Source organism: Struthio camelus, chromosome 17 (assembly GCF_040807025.1).
Source record: "Struthio camelus isolate bStrCam1 chromosome 17, bStrCam1.hap1, whole genome shotgun sequence".
Lineage (NCBI taxonomy): Eukaryota > Metazoa > Chordata > Aves > Struthioniformes > Struthionidae > Struthio > Struthio camelus.
The window spans coordinates 12,725,850-12,741,665 of NC_090958.1; the positions used below are offsets into that span (position 1 = coordinate 12,725,850).

A 15,816-nucleotide genomic window follows, 5' to 3' on the forward strand; every position below is an offset into this window, starting at 1 on the left:
GGCCGAGGCATTGTCTTCACTTGCCAAGGACTTGAGAATATGCCTAAAGAACAGAGCAAGAGAGAAGAGGGAGAACAGACGAGTAATTCTGACATGCTTTAGTATTCCTGGCGGTACTGCTGCCATCAGCTGTTCTATCAGCTTTCACAGCCCATGCTATAATTAAGATCTGTCAACACTGATAAAAGGAAGAACATTCAGTCAACTAATTAAGTATTGCTTTAATACTCTAATATTTAAATTCAGGTTCCTAAATCAGCAGAATAATAAAATGTTTTATGTCTGCTTAAATGGCAAGGGAACAGAATGTGAATATCTCAATAGTGGATTTAATTATCTATCCGTCTCACCCCCATGGAGTAGAGCTGATTTTACTGTCAGTGAAGTGGAACTGCAATCCTCTGGTGGCGGTGGGAGGTGAACGCAGAGGTACAGAGCTGGCCTGAGAGTGGGCTGGGGAGTCGGCAGGGGCTGTGTCTTGGAATTAGGTAACCCCAGCAGCATGGCTGGGATGGGAGAGGCTTAAAATGAACTTGAGGCTGCTCAGGAGGGAGGGAGGTGGGCTCACTGAGCAGAGGAAGGGAAATGGCTCTTAGCAGTAGAAAGAAGATAGGAGTATTTTATCACCTAGGCCAGGATTCAGAGGGGCTGCAGTCAGAGAGGTACAGCTGGGGTTTTCATGGGTTCACAGCCTGCAGTCTGAATAAAATAGAGACTGGCAATGTAGAATTGTGATATCAATGTGCACACGTGGCTGCTAGCTAGCTAGCAGTGATAGCGGTAGCAGATGCACATGGAGGACAGCATGCATCTGCCACTAGCAGTAGCAGAGGCACATGGAGGACAGCAAGCATTTGCCCCTGCTGGTGCCTTGTTGCAGGGATCTGACCTTGTGTTGGCTGAACGAAGCTAGTTTAGGAGATGTGCCCTGTGTTGCAGTCACAGCTGTGTGGATGGTGTCAAAATGTTTCCACTAAACATTCATGCAAACAGCATGGGCTTAGGGCAGAATATGTTGCTCACCTATCCTGGCATTTACGGATATGTTTGTGCTACTTTGGTCTGGTATTTTAGCTGATGTCATTTTTCTGTTATTTTTAGTCATTTGTTCCTTAGGTCTTAGGCCTAAGGCCTTAGGCCTTGCTCAAGTGACAAATCCTAAACTAAATGCAAGCTTTTAACTGCAGTGTTGACAGATGACTTTTTGTCCCTTCAGAGTTCACTGTGGCTAGTGGTAGCTCTGACTCTTGGAGAGGAGGGAGAGATGCATAGAGAAGGTCTAGAGTGTTGAAAGGAGAGATGGGGTGCTCTTTGTGTAATGGAGGTGAATGAATGCTTTGTGAAGTGGATTTCTATCCTATGGGCAAGACTAAAGCGGTGCTTTTTTCCTGTGTTGATCTGCCAGGCTTACTAAAGAGCAGCTGTAGGTTTGAACTTAACTGCAGACTGTCTCAGGCTTGTTGGTCTTAGGGCAGTTGGTTCAGAAAACGGTCCTCTGGAGCCTCAGCTGCTGCTTCTTATGTGCAAAGTCTAGTTTACTCATTTTTTCACAGCTGCATCAGTATTTTGCTAGTCAGCTCTCATCAAATACTTCTAAAGAAGCTGTTGTGCTTGTCAGCAGTATTGACGCCTCCCTGGTAGAGCCCCATCAGCACTTTTTAGTTGCCTTCTCCCTCTTGCTCCTGCTCTTTATCTTGTGGCTGCTGGTGGATACAGGTTGCAGCAGAGCCTGGGCCGTGGGGAGGGAGCTAATGTCTTCTGTTAACGTCGTCCTGGAAAAATGGAGCCTCTGACTCCAAAATCTGTGGGCCCTTATGCCCTCTGTGTTGGCTGTATTGCTGCTTAGAGCATGATGTTTTGTTTTGCTCAAACTTTTCTGAGCTGGTAGCTTTATCCCTTCTTGTTTCCCTTGCCTCTGCAGCATACCTTTGAAATAACCCAGCTGTCTAGCAGCAGGGCACAACAGCACGAGAGGCACGCTCTGCTCTGAATGCATTTTCTACCTCAAGAACAGCAATATGTTCTTCTGGATTCTTTCACAGGCCTTATGACACTGAGGTCACAAAAGGTAACTTAGGATATGGCTGTAAACAATTAGTTTTCCTGCTCAGTGTTGTTGCGAATGAGTGAGGAGTGATGCAGTTCACTCATAAGAGAGAAGCAGCGGTACGTTTTATTGAGATAAGATGGTGACTTAACAAAGTTCAATCATAAACAAAACAGTGATTTAACAAGGGTCGATGGCAAGGTTCACTACGTTATTTACTGCATGGAGGACAGGGTCAGATGAAAGTGTCAAGGAGACCCTCCTGTTGAGTCATGGGGTTCAGAATGGACCCCCTTGGCTGGATCCAGTCTTAGTCCCAGACTTGGTCAGTGGTTTATGTCTATGGATTGTATGCACAATCAATCAGCAAGGAGATCCTCTTCTAGAGTCATGTTAGTTAGCTAGCCCCTGTCCAGGCGCTGTTTACAAAGAGGTCGGACTGAGGGGGAGGAAGAGCATATTGGGGGAGGGAAGGAGTGCACCATCATGAGTGTATATTATGTGACCCAGTCTTTCCAACAGGGATGGAAAAAGAGTTGAACAGGGAGAACTTTGTCCGAGTTGGGCCAGGTGTGAAGTTGAGCAAATGCCTCAGCAGGCCTTGCTTCAATAGTAACTTTACTTTGTCCTTTTCCATTAGCTTTTTGTGAATATTTTGGTAAAGACATTTACAGGCAAAAGCGTTCATGGGGAGAGAAAATATTTGTTGAAAATCGGTCTCCATGAGGTCTGCAAACTTATATTCTAAGTATTTGCACTAAAACTTGATGCTGACTGCTGTACTTCTCCTGTCAAGAAACAGACAGTTGAATGAGCCACAGACCCCATTAAAACTAGTGAAACTTTGCAGATAGGATAATCGTGACTGCAATGAGTTTGTTGCTGCTAATGGTGCCTGTGATCTGCTGTGAGCTCTAGGCAGTTAAGGACATGGGGCTCTTTTCTTTTGAGGCTCAAAGCTTAAAAGCTGCTCTTGGAAATTAATATGGAGTGGAAAAATGCTTGAAAAAGTCAGTTTGGAAGATCCCAGTCTGTTCACCTCTTCTGTTCTCAAATTGAGTGAAATTCATCAAGGGAATGGATCATTACAAATGATTTGTTCAGCTGTTGTAGGGATATATCAGTATCAATCCACTTGTAATTGTGAATATGTCCCTATGGAAATTGGGTACCATATGAAGTGTTAGGTATCTGAAATCAAATGAATGAATCAAATAATTTTTTATTTCATTAGAATTACTCCAAAAGGCTTCAGTTAAGATCACAGTTGCCTTGTGCTGCATGTTTCACATATACAGTATGAAGAAACACTTGAGCTAAAGAGCAGAGAATATCTTGACCTCCACTTTACAGCCAGGCCACAGAAGTATTAAATGACTTGCCCACAGTCAGAGAGTCTATAGCAGACTTCGGGGGGGGGGGGGCGGGAAATCGAAGTCAACTCAGTCCAAGTTAAATCTTTGGTTTGTGTGAAATAGTCCCAGAACAGGAATTATTGGCAGTTAATGCAAACATTCTATTTTCCTGCTATAGAAACCTCGCCTTTCGAAAACTGAAGATTTTATCTGAAGATTTCAGTTTTGAGGAAGTGGCAGAATCCTGTATAATTTGCACTACAAAATGCTGAAGGAGTTTGTGCTCGAAATTTCTTGTTTCTCTTGTGCCACCTTCTGATGACTTAGGCCTGGAATTGTCCTGCAAAGTGCTTTTTGGTGATACTTTAGGTCACTCTTGACCTGCGGGAAGAGTAGGGCTCTCCTATTCTCCCTCCTCGCTACTTCACACCCCGCTGCACTGTTTTACCTGCTCCTTTGTGCTAGCTCTGGCACTCATTAGACCCTATTGCCTATTTACCTTCTTTCTGTGGTAGTTTTCTGTTGTTTTAGTGAGTTAAGCTGGCTCATTGAGAGGTTTGAGTGGCAGAACTACCACAGGGTTAGGAGAAGCATGTAGATACAGATTTTTAGGGGGAAGGGGAGGTTCTGCCTTTCACTGATGTGAACTGAATGTCAGCTCAGTGGGTCTTGTGAAACCATACTGTAAATTAAGAGTACAGTTGCCTTTGGCTCTTTGTAGTACAAGGAGAACCAGGCGCCTACAGAGGGCAATTCAGCTTTTAGTTAAGTGTCTGAAATTTGAGTGGATGAACCTAGGTGCCTGTGCGTTATTACCATCAACTATGCTGGACATTGGGTACAGGGTGGTTGTAGAAGTTACTTTGAATTGAGCAGCTGAGGAGATGGTATCTCTGGAAGAGAAATGCCACGGAGTCATTGCGATGGAACTGGATACAGGACAGGCATGGTTATCTTTTCACCTCTTGGCGACTTTGTGTCACAATTTATTTTTAAGTGGGCTATAGCTCCTTTTACTGTGCAACTCCAGCATGGATGCTTCATAGCAGATGATTTTTGGTCTATGCTGCCTGAGTGTTTCTGTCTGGTTGAGTGAGTAGAATAGGATGACCAGCAGAAGGGCGGAGGTTATTTATTTTAAAATAGAGAAATGTGGCAATTTTATATCCTGCAGTTCCTTCTTGACAACTCATCCTCACACATCACATTCCAGTGAGTGACAGCAACCAGAGGCTATTCATAAGGGCGGCATCTCAGCATGTAATAATCATAATTACATGAAATAATAACTATCTAAAGGGCAGCATGGTGAATGACAAGCCAGAGAATATACCTTGACACCTGCCAAAGATGTACTAAACACACACAGGAGTTTTCCCCAGGATCCTGTCACTTTGTCAACTAACAGGACCCGCCGGAGTTAATAAAATTACTCCAACAAAGTCAAACAGGGTTTTTTCCCTTTCTGTCAGAGGCACACCGCTGTAACACAGGTTCACAGAGTCACTGAGTAGTTCGATCGAGATCTGGCAATGCTTTTATTGTTACTATTTCTGGCCATAATTAATTTGAGAAGTTCCGCTGCATAGAGTTTAATCTGATAATTATTAAGAGTAGTAACTGATAAAGTGGAGGTGGGAGGAGGCTTTGGGTAACTGGCTGAAGGACTGGAAAGGCTTGATGTTTTCTTTGCTGCTATCTTTTCTAATGTTTAATTCTGCATATGTGTAAGGGGTAGAGTCCAGACAAATACTGCATGACAGCTTATAGTACTTACAGTTTTTACCCTAGAGGTGCAGCAGCAGATCTTCTACTGTGCAGTATCTAATACTTTCTGTTAAGCAAACATGGGAATTGTTTGGATGGCCCCCCTTCCCCTGAAAAAATTCTTATGGAAAGACAGCAGAGCATGCATGGGGATGACAGATAACATGCGTTGATGAAAGATGGACTATAAAAACTAGAGTAAGGATGTTGTATCTTAGAGCTTGATATTTTTAAATCATTTAGAGTAACTTGTAGTAATCCTTAAAATAAAACCTGTTGGTTGAACTCTAAGACTTAATGGATTAATGCTGGGCTCACTGTCCAGAGGTATCTGGCTTGCATTCTGGATGGGTTCAGAACAGATACCCAAACTTGTCTGGAGCTAGTAGGTGTCCTGAAGTTAGAGGTGGGTCTGCTCCCCTATCAAAAATTCATGGAGTGTAGTAGCAATGAAGATACATGGCTATTTTTTGCATGGCTAGTTATGATTAGATTATGTGCATTTCGGGTATCTCTTTAGGGATGTTTTCTGGTATAACCTTAAGAAGAAAAATTCAAATTGGTAGTAGGATCAGGTGTTCTGCTAGGTTGTGAAACTTGGTGTTTGACCATGTCTTGTTTATTTGCTGCTATGGTCCCTTATTTTCTTGGGCTCCTCTGCCTCTGTCTGTGTGTTCTCCTTTGTCTTGTATCTAGATACAAGGGAGAAGTGTTATCGTGCTGGTGCACCACAAACAGAGGAGTCTGTGTCTCCAAATAAGAGTATTAGATATCATGGTTTTAAAATAATGTATAGGGTGAAGCTCATATGAGAGGTTTGTTTATACTCCTGGCTGGATGCACCAGTGGTTTCCATGGGAATGGGAAGGACTGCACAGTAGGATGGCTGCTCTTATTGCACATGATATAGCCCTAATGGGGAGGGCTGCAGCCTCCTTAAGCCCTTGTTAATCCAACCCCCCACCAGTTCCTCAGCTGGTATGTACTGATGTACCACATGTGGCTTGATACAGATACCACTTACAGGCAGGTCATGGTCTAGGATGCGCCTCTACCTACAGTAGTATTTACTGCAAGAGATTTACAGCAAGAGATGCAATTTTTAAGAAAACAAATGCATGTTCCAGTTACAGTGAAAAGGGGGGGGGGGGGAATTCTGTGCAGTCTTTTGGTAATTATTCTGGAGAGTGGAGGTGAGAGGGGAGTGCTTGCCTTTTTTTTTTTTTTTTTTTTTAAATTCCCCGAATGAAACTGCCATGGGGGAAAGCAGAACTCCAGGCAGGGTTTGTTTCATTATCACTGAGTTTCACTCTTGTTTAACTGCACAGAAAAATCAGGGGGAGAACACAAGTAAATTTAAACTGTTGGCTCTAGCAAGCCTCCCTTTTAAAAAAGGCAGTAGGCCAGATTCTGCTCTGGGGCCCAAGTTCCCTGCACCCGCTTTCCATCTTGCAACGCAAACTGCCTCACGCTTAGTTTTGCAAGGAAATTCACAGATGGGAGAGCTGGTGGCTATCTGGTTTAGCACGCAGCTGGTTTTCGTCCTGTTATGGGAACAAGACGAGCATGGTGTGCCTTGGTGCCTTGCCAGCTCTTGCTTAGGCAGTGCTCAATACCTCAGTGTCTGATAACTTTTCTTCAGGCCTCAGATCTGATGCTTGTCTTAGGGCAGCATTTTCAAGGGGGCAGTGACCCTCCTTGCAGCTTAGTGGCAGTAATGCGCCCTGTGGCTGTGCTAGCAGAAGCTTTTGAAGGACACTACAGGACTTGTCCCCCCTGCTCCCTCTCTGGTAGCCCTATGCTGTGGCTGACGTGCTCTGGAAACGTGCTTGCTGCGTGTCATGGCCATCCTGTAGTCCCAGGAGAGGTTCTTGGAGCAGGGCTGCACAGCACTGGCCCGCAGTCCTGCCAGCCCTCCTGTCTGGCTGGCACTGAAGCCTGCTCATCTCCAGATAGCCTTCTGGGAGGAGCTGCAGTCCTAGCCCAGGCGGAGCAGTGACAGCCCCCAAACGGCATGTGGGAATGCTTCAACATCCACAGAGCCTGCTATGGTGGGAGAGCGGGGGTGGCGAGGCTCCTTAAAGATGAGAACAACAAAACATGGTTGCTTTTGAGCTGCAGTAAGGGCTGGATGAGGCTTGGCGAGCGTGCAAATAAAATGCCAGAAATCTCCGGTTCCACTTGTCTTCTCCAAGCAGACCTGTGGTTCAAACCTGCAGGCGCTGCCTATTCCCACAGGCACTTTATCAACTTTTGGCAGCAGATTGCAGCTTCTGGGCCTCTTCAAAGAGCCCTCCTTGCAGCCAGCACTCAGGGACACTCTGATTTCGTGTCCTCAACAAAATCTCAATTACCCCCTTGTTTGCTCTGAGGTCTGGGATTTATGCAAGTATATGGGTTTCCTGTGATCTGCTAACAGCTTGGTAAAAGTGCCATCTGCTGGGCGATGGTCTTTGCTCCTGAGGCTGCAGTGTGCTGGAAAAACATTTGTGGAGAAAAGTGAGATTGACGGAGAGAGGCCAAGGGCTGTTAATAATACAGTAGGTGGAGGAAAGTAGAGGATAAAACACACCAAGAATTGCATTCAGACAACACAGATGACAGTTATTTTGATTTGTAAATGTCTACCTAGTTGGAAAAGCTGCCATAAATAATACGTAGCTGTCAAACTGTACTGATACATGGGTTGTGTTGAGCATGACTGCAGTCAAGCATGGTACTGATGGGGGTCTATATTTTTCACAGTGTATGTACAGGATAAACATACAATCTTCTCGCACATGTTTATCATTGACAAATCCCTGCTGCACCTACACTATGTCATTACTGTATTCAGTCACTTGAGCCTTACTTCAGAGAGAGGGTTTCTGTAAAAATAATTTTCTTTCTTGTCCCTCAGCTGAGGCAGGAAAAATCTGATTCCACAGCTCTGCTTTTTGTGTCTGCTGCACTAGCACAAATTGGCTGTTCATTTTGATTTTTCTGGTAGCAATCAGCAGCAGTGTTAGCACTAGGTGGCAATCTCCGGATAGGTCTGTAACAGCACCATGTTTCAGATTTCTTTTCCCCAAGTTGGGGGAGGCATGTTTAACTGAGTCATTTCCAGGAAAAGACCTGGCTGTTGCCAAGATGTTACCTTTTCTGCAGATTAACCTATAAATATTGATAGCTCTAAAGATTTAAGGGCTCTGTTTATCTGCTTGAAGGCCAAGAGGGAGTGTTTATCTTTATCTACTCGGCCCCGCTTTGGCCACAGAATTGTATCACCCCATCTGCAGCAGGCCCAGTAGCTGGGGGCTGTGTAGGGCCAGTGCCTTGAGACAGTGTGCGCAAAAAAGCGTTGTTGATCCTGGCTGCAGTTCAGGGGTATAGAGCTGGATTTCTTGACTGAGGCAGGTGTTTCCTTGGTGGGATTTGTCTGTCTTTAAAATGCCCAGTAGCCCTTGAAAGCAGTGTAGGCAAACTTCCTCTTTAGGGGAACATCTCGCACTAGAACTGGCTTACCCATAAAAACGCTGCTCTGAGCTACTGTATTTCTTTCCAGAGGTTCAGAACAACCTCTAGCCAAAGGAAAGCTGCTTCTGTGTAAGGACTCCCTCAGTTTTGACTGTTCTTTCCTTGATCCGTGCTCAGGAGGCACATTAGTTTTCTGCTCTGTTCTGGGGCTCTGGTCTTCCAAGGTGACACTGGGCTTCGGGCTTCACCTGTCTCCACTTGCATTTTTAACAGGTTTCAACTGCGTATCCAGCTGCTCTCTGAAGGATGTGTTTGAGCCTCTACTTGTCTTGTCCAGTGCAGCAAGACCTGAACCACGCAAACTGCTAACATGGTCCAACTGGTGCTATAGCCATCTGGATGCAGGGTAAGCTAATGCTCACTTAGCATGAGTTACACTGTGGTTACTGCTGTTCCAGTCTTTGTTTTGCTATTGCTACCAGTCTCTCCTCTCTGTTTTTTGTATGTGGTACTTTTATGCTGGATTGTATTGTGACCGCTTTCAAGGCAGGGGTCACATCTCATTTGTTGACAGTACATACTGGGGCTGCTGGGTAGCTCCACAACATACATAACTAAATTGTTTAGTGTTAAAGGCAAGTTTCAGCCTATTCTAGTTGCTGTTTTGTCCAACAACATCAACTGGCTCCTGGAATTTCTCCCAGAAGGCACTGCTCAGGGAGTTGGGTTTATGGTCAGGTAACTAGTGAGAAGGAAGGGAGGGTGAGAAGGATTTTTACTATTCCCTAACAGGAAAGTTATCTGAAAAATGCTCAGGGGCAAGCCAAGAGCCCTGAGAGACTCACCTTAGCTCAGCTGTGAGCTGTGTTTGAAATATCACAAATGAATAGTTGAAAAGTCCCCTGAAGGTTTGTGAAACACTTGGGGGCAACCCTAGATGGATTTATAGTTTCCCATCAAGAACCATGTGAAATTCACAGCTTTGTGTAGCTCTCTCTGGGTATTTGACTGAATTTTGCTTTGCATTCCGGGTTCAGACAGATTTGCAAGAGAAATTAGGGGGAGACAGAGTCTGCAGCTTGAACTGAGTGCGGTGTTCATGTACCCTTGGGAAGCAAGGCTGCTGGGCTTTTTGCACAGCTGTGACCTCCAGACTAATAAGGAAATTTTCCTGTTAAAGACGCACAAATTTTCTAACAGTTCCTTCTTTCAAGGCTGAAATTGCTACCAGTAAATGCCACATCTGAAAATATTTTGCACAGTAGTCGACTTTCATGCACCATTTCAGCTGGCCAGCCGCCTTTAGGAGCTCAAAGTAGAATTTGCTGTTAAATCAAAGTGCCTTTTTATTTTCTTTGCTCTGTGATTGATATGTTTCTTCATGTCATGGCACTATATATAGCTTCTCCCTACTGGGAGATGTAGCGGCTGCTCCTGGCCATGTCACCTCAGGTCAGATTGATTAACCCTGACATCATACATTTTCATGGACAGAGATCACATTCCCTGCTGCTTGTAAACAGAAGCTGCTTACAGAATGAATGCAGGCAGGAGGCAATGGGGAGGCTATGTAAACATGACTGGTTTGCATGGAGCCAAGGCATTTCCAGTGCCTACTAAAAAGAGCAGAAGCCAACTTTTCATCTCCTTGTTTTTCTTAGGGCTTAGCAAGGAACCAGTAAGTTTGCAGCAGCTCTGATTACAAACATTTGCTCTTTTCTTTAGCCCCTGATGACTCTGCTGTTGGCTTGGTGACAGCGTTTATCCAGTGTCAATGTTCAAGCAGTTCAACAGCACTTGTCTATTCTTTCGGAGGCCAAGCTCTCCCCAGTGCCTTGTAGGAATAAGGAGGCTGTGGAGTTTCTTTTGGAGAGGCTGTTTCAGGCGCAATGTCATGGGGCAGAATCGGACAGGGAGTGTCAGGAGCAGGCAGTTAGCAGTGACCAACCTACCAGCTCTAGAAGGCTGTAATTGCTCTCCTGACCTCATGCGGGGGTTAAGACCAGAGGACCAAAACCAAACAGCTGTTCCAGCTCTCTAATACTCCTTAGTTACTAGGGACCCTCAGTGAGTGGTGTCTGCAATATTGCTGTTGTGCTTCTTGATTTAGTATTTTTCTAACTTGCACTACCCATCTGTACTGGCTTTGATTGGCCTCTTTTGAGAGGAAGAGAAAATTTGCACAGATGCGGGGTGGAGGTGGGGGAATTGCTAAAAAAGACTAGCTTTAACACAAATACAAGGCTGAGGCTTGTGACCTCAGACTAGCAAAGTAGTTAGAGCTCTAAGGGGAGTGTGGGGGGGCGGGGGGAGGTATGTGAATAACCGTGCAGCTAGCATCATGCATAAGGGCAGCAGGAACTCGGGAAGGGAGGAATGGACAAAATACAGGCCTGAGTGTAAACTCAAAGTCCTCAGCAGATAGGGATGCTGCAATACTTTTAACCTGCTGTTGTGTGAAACTGTGTTTTGGTCAAGTGACCCATCCCGGAAAGCTTCAGACAAGTGTTTTCATGCATGCAAGCAATTAGGAAGAACATTTCTTTTCCCTCTCTCTCTCTGTCCTTCGTTACCCCTCTCCTGAATTCTCGTGTACACTGCTTATCTCCCAAACTAACAGACCCATAGTTGTCTACCTGAACCCCGCTGACTAGAAATGGCCTATATTCTTGCAGAGCCAGACCTGTCAGGAATGCTGGATGTGTCTGTGCTCAGTGCTGCAGAGCAGCGTTGAGGAGAGCCTGTGGTGGGAGGAGGGAGCACTGCCAGGCACCTATATGTGACTTCTTGCCTTGAAGGGGACTTTGTTGTGAGCTGGGGGGAAGTCTAGGGGGATTTTTTTTTTTTTTCCAGGATTCTACTGTGACTCACTGAGAGTTGAGATGATTCGAAATCTCTGCAAAATGTCTCATGAATTTTAGATGGTGCGTCTTCATCCTGTCAGTTCTGTACCTGCTCGTGAACTGGTAGTGGCTGGTAGTAGGAATTTTTTTATGAACCCAGAGTAGGTTCTCATCCTTTCAAAGCCAGTGGGATTTTCTCTTGATTGCTGTAGGACCAGTTTTCATGTTATGTCTAAGGCTTGCATGTTACATCCCACATGTGCGCTCAGTGTTGTAGAACAGTTCTAGAGCGGAACATGTAGATAGCAAAGGAATAAACCTAGTCCTCTCTCTTCAGAGCCCTGCAGTAAACTTTACCCCTTTTTTGAGAGCCCTTGCCTGTATAAAGAGGGAAAACACAGTAATCTCTTTCATTTTTTGTCTACTGCATCTTGGGACCTCATAGAGTAAGACGCAGTCAAGCTGCTCTAGTCAGAAGAGCAGCTAGAAGGTGCCTATAAATTAGTGACATCTCATCAGTCTTTCCCCATTGCACAGAGGCTTTTGTGAGCCTGGTCCTTTGCAGTGTGATGGACTGCAACACACACAAAACCAAATATAAAAGCCTGTTCCTCTTTACATTTGGACTCTTCTCCTTTCCTCTGCTGTGATTTTTTTTTTTTTTTCATTCCTGGCTCATTGGTGTCATTCCTGCTGAGAGCTGGCAGCTGAGACAGTAGTGAGTCAGTGGGAGTGGGAGGCAGCTGGGTTGAGATGTGCTTGGTAGATTCCTCCTGAAGATTGAATCCGCCAGTGCCTCTGCACAACTGTTCTGAGGTTGCCACGGTGGTAAATAATGACGCTAATTATAATTTCTCTGGACAAGAGCTGAAAGGCTCTGTGTGGGTTTCCTGAGGCAGTACGTGCAAAGAGGAAGCAGATAAAGGTGGAGGTGGGAAGGACACAGCAGGGAGAGAGAGCACAACAGAGACAGATCTGGAGAAAGAGAGTGTCCAGCCAGATTGTGAGCCCTTGGAGGGTCCCGTATTCCAGATGTTTCTGTATGGGTTCCAGTGGTCAGGAAAAGACAAGTACAGATACCTGAAGCACTTTCAACCAGCAAAACTTGCCCTGCATATCAAGCTCTTGGTGAGCATTAAAAAGTCAGATTGAGACAGGATTTTAAAAACTTCAGGTGGGTGGGGCTAGGATTTAGATCAGGGTTGATCTGCTGACTCGACCCCAGACTTGGCTTGGGTGACTTTGGAGTAGTAACCCTGGCTGCTTGCATTACTGAACTATGGCTTGTGACAGTAGAAACTGAGCTTTTTTTATATGAAGCAAAAGTGCTTCATTTTTATTTGAAAATACTAGAGAAGGATGACAGGGGGAGAGAGCATGGGAGATTACGTTAACTCATGGATTGGATCAGAGTACAATATTTTGTTTCCCACTGTGCTACCAGCTGTATAAGAAGAAAACATCAGAAATCCTGCAGTAAGCAATTACGGTCCAATGGCAGGCTGTTTACCACCTAATCTTTGTTAGTTTATTGTTGGGTTATATCCTGAAACAAGGAGGAATCTCTCTTCCAAAGCTCTTTGTCCTACCTTTTTTGGTGGAAGTTTCACATCTCTCAATATGACCCTTGGAAAATGGAGGATAGTGGAATAGCAAAAGAGTTGAGCAGTAGTATTGTACTGGCCCCTTAGAGAAAATTGGCTTGCTATCAATCCAAAGCATTCCTCTTAGTCTCATGAGTATTTTCTTTCTCCTCAAATTGTTGCATTTGAGATTTATGTTCTCAGCCTCCACAGTATGTATTAGCTTTGCGTTTTTCTGGCTGGAACATCATTTTGCTACTTCATGTCCATATTTTACAGACTTCCCTAGGGTTGTTATTTCTCTTTAATTTCTCTTTGCCCTGCCTTTCATCTTGGAATGACCTGAACTTAATTCAGGTACCATTTGCTTTGTGCTCTCCTTCCAGCACATTAAAGGTTGTTTTTATTTCTTCCCCCCTCCCCGCTTCAGTTATACCAGGCTACAGGCAAATCCTTGTAGTGTCCCATGAATGCTCCTTTTCAAGTTGATACATTTCTGGTCCTTAATTGTTTCTTTGTTTGTCGTGCTTAAGCCAGTATTAAAAAGGAAGAGGTATGTGCAGCCAAACTAGAGGATCTCCAGAGGTCCCCTCCAACCTAAACGAGTCTGTGATTCTGTGAAACCAAGTTGAAAACTGATAAGTAATTAAAAAGATCACTCTACGTTTGTGAATTCAGGAGTGTAGTAAAACAGCCTAATGTGAAAACACAGCTGTGGGGAGAAGGGGTGGCTTATGATGTTGCTGATGGACTACCGAAGATACTCAATTCAGTCCAGCACAGCTCAGATGCTGTGATCCTTTGATTAAGTGGATCCTGCCTCTTGATCATAAACTAAATGTCAATATAGCCTCGCAGAATTTGCAGCAGAAAGTGGGATACTGGACGGCTGTACAATAAATATGATACTGGACGGCTGTACCCATGCCAAAGCAAGGTTACTGCTGTGGTGCTTGCTACTGGTTGTGGCCCAGTTGTTGCTGTGGTGCCTGCAGTATGGCCCCAGCAAATTGCTTTCTTGATACCTGTCCTTGCACCTTGTGGGTGCCAGTCTGTTGTGCCAAGATGGGCCGTTTGTTAGCACGGCTGGTGGGTGGCTGCTGCTCTGTCTGCCTTCCCAGCTGTGACTTCTGAGCACTGCCAGAAAATACTTCACTACTGTGAGTGGGAGCAGAAAGTAGGCTTTTCACTGCAAACCTGCACTTTGTGTGTTTGTTCCTTATCACCCAGCTACAGGAAGGAGGACATATCTTACACTGATGAATGTTGTTGTCACCGAGAGAAGAGTGGAGCATATATGTGCCCAAGTGCAGCCAATGTAGTGGACTGGGAGTTGACAATAACCAGAAGTTTGTTATCGGTTACCTCTAACCACATATGTACTTACAATATGTACAGTGCCAAAGTCTACCTTTGCAGACCATTTCCCAGCAGGACTTGTGGCAGAAAGGGCTGTCTTTTAAATACACTGGTGAAAAGTGGAAGTCTGGCCAATGACGGCTAGTTCTTGCCCTAGAAGCAACTTGATTAGTCTCTTTGGTTGATGCCTCCGGTGCCCCCTCTCTCCCAACGTTCCCTTCTTGTCAGCCTGTGAGCTCCTCTGTTCGCTCTCGGTGAGTTGCCACAAGGGCGTCGGGTGGCTCTTTGCTGTCGCTGCTCCTTGGAAGCTTGCTCGTGTTGGTGTGAATGGCTGGGAGCTTCTCCTTGCTGCTGTCAGTGCAAGCTGATAGCTGGCTGGGGCGGTGGATTTTGTTCATGATGGAAGGGGAGAGCAGGAGACCACTGAGCATGTGTGACCACAAGACTTGAATGTGGAGTACTGTATTTGTCAATCAGCATGTTTTCTTTATTTTTCAGTGTACTTTGCTAGAGAGCTATTATACATAATTGGTTCTGGATTACTGCACAGACCACATTCAGATAACACTTGTCACCTTGGGAATAGCTCACAGTACATAACAAATCAGCATCAGAATGCTTAGGCTGAAGGGCTTTGTGTGTGTGTGTATGTTTTGTTGTCTTTTTATTTTTTAAATTGGTCTTGAAGAATAAAAATACACACATTTCAAGCAAAGCACTTCCTTGGGCATATCTGTTTTGTTTTAAAACACCAAGTGTGTTTCTTTAGCAGGTCAACATTATTTTGTGGCTCTTCTGATGCAGTACCCGTTATGTTTATTTTCTTAGCTGAAATTATTTCCTCAACAGGTTTTCCCTTTGAAAGGACACTGTTCTTAGGTTCAAACCTAAGCTCAGCCAACTACTGCTCTGCTCTTCTGATAGGCACCCTTTCAAATAGGGAACAATACTTTATTACTGGAAAGCAAATGCTTATATTGAAGCCATCTTAAGTACAACAAAATCTGAATGAAATAGACTTTAAGCAAATAAACTCTAAAATCCTGGTTTTGATTTATCTCAGAGTATCCCTGCTGAAGCTAATAAGGTGACATCATGCAAAAGACATTCTAGGCTCAATATTACCAATTATCAATTATCTTTGTCAGCTGAGAGCAGTTGTAGCACTGTGATTTAGTTTTCCAGCAGAAAGAAAGGTATTGGAACAAAATTAGAAAATGAAGCTTGTTATAAACATATTGGACCCAAAACAAAAGCAGTCATGGTGCTTTGTGGTTTCTTCTGTGAAACCCGCAGCCTGCCATGCCTCTGCTCTAAGTAACAGACTTTAAAATCAGACTGTGCCAGAGAGCAGACTCCGCTGCTGCTCCTCTTGTAGTATCTTCTGTTGGACTGCTAAGGATGAA

General features: G+C 44.6%; 1 protein-coding gene across 2 annotated transcripts in view; it reads left to right on the forward strand.

Moving 5' to 3' along the window:
* The window catches only part of GALNT9 (polypeptide N-acetylgalactosaminyltransferase 9), a 454,657-nt gene that overhangs the window by 73,248 nt on the left and 365,593 nt on the right, over positions 1 to 15,816 (forward strand). For both annotated transcript variants that reach the window (XM_068911122.1, XM_068911123.1), the window contains exon 2: positions 8,899 to 9,031. The gene's annotated coding sequence lies outside the window, so the exon portion shown is untranslated. The remainder of the gene's footprint in view (positions 1 to 8,898; positions 9,032 to 15,816) is intronic.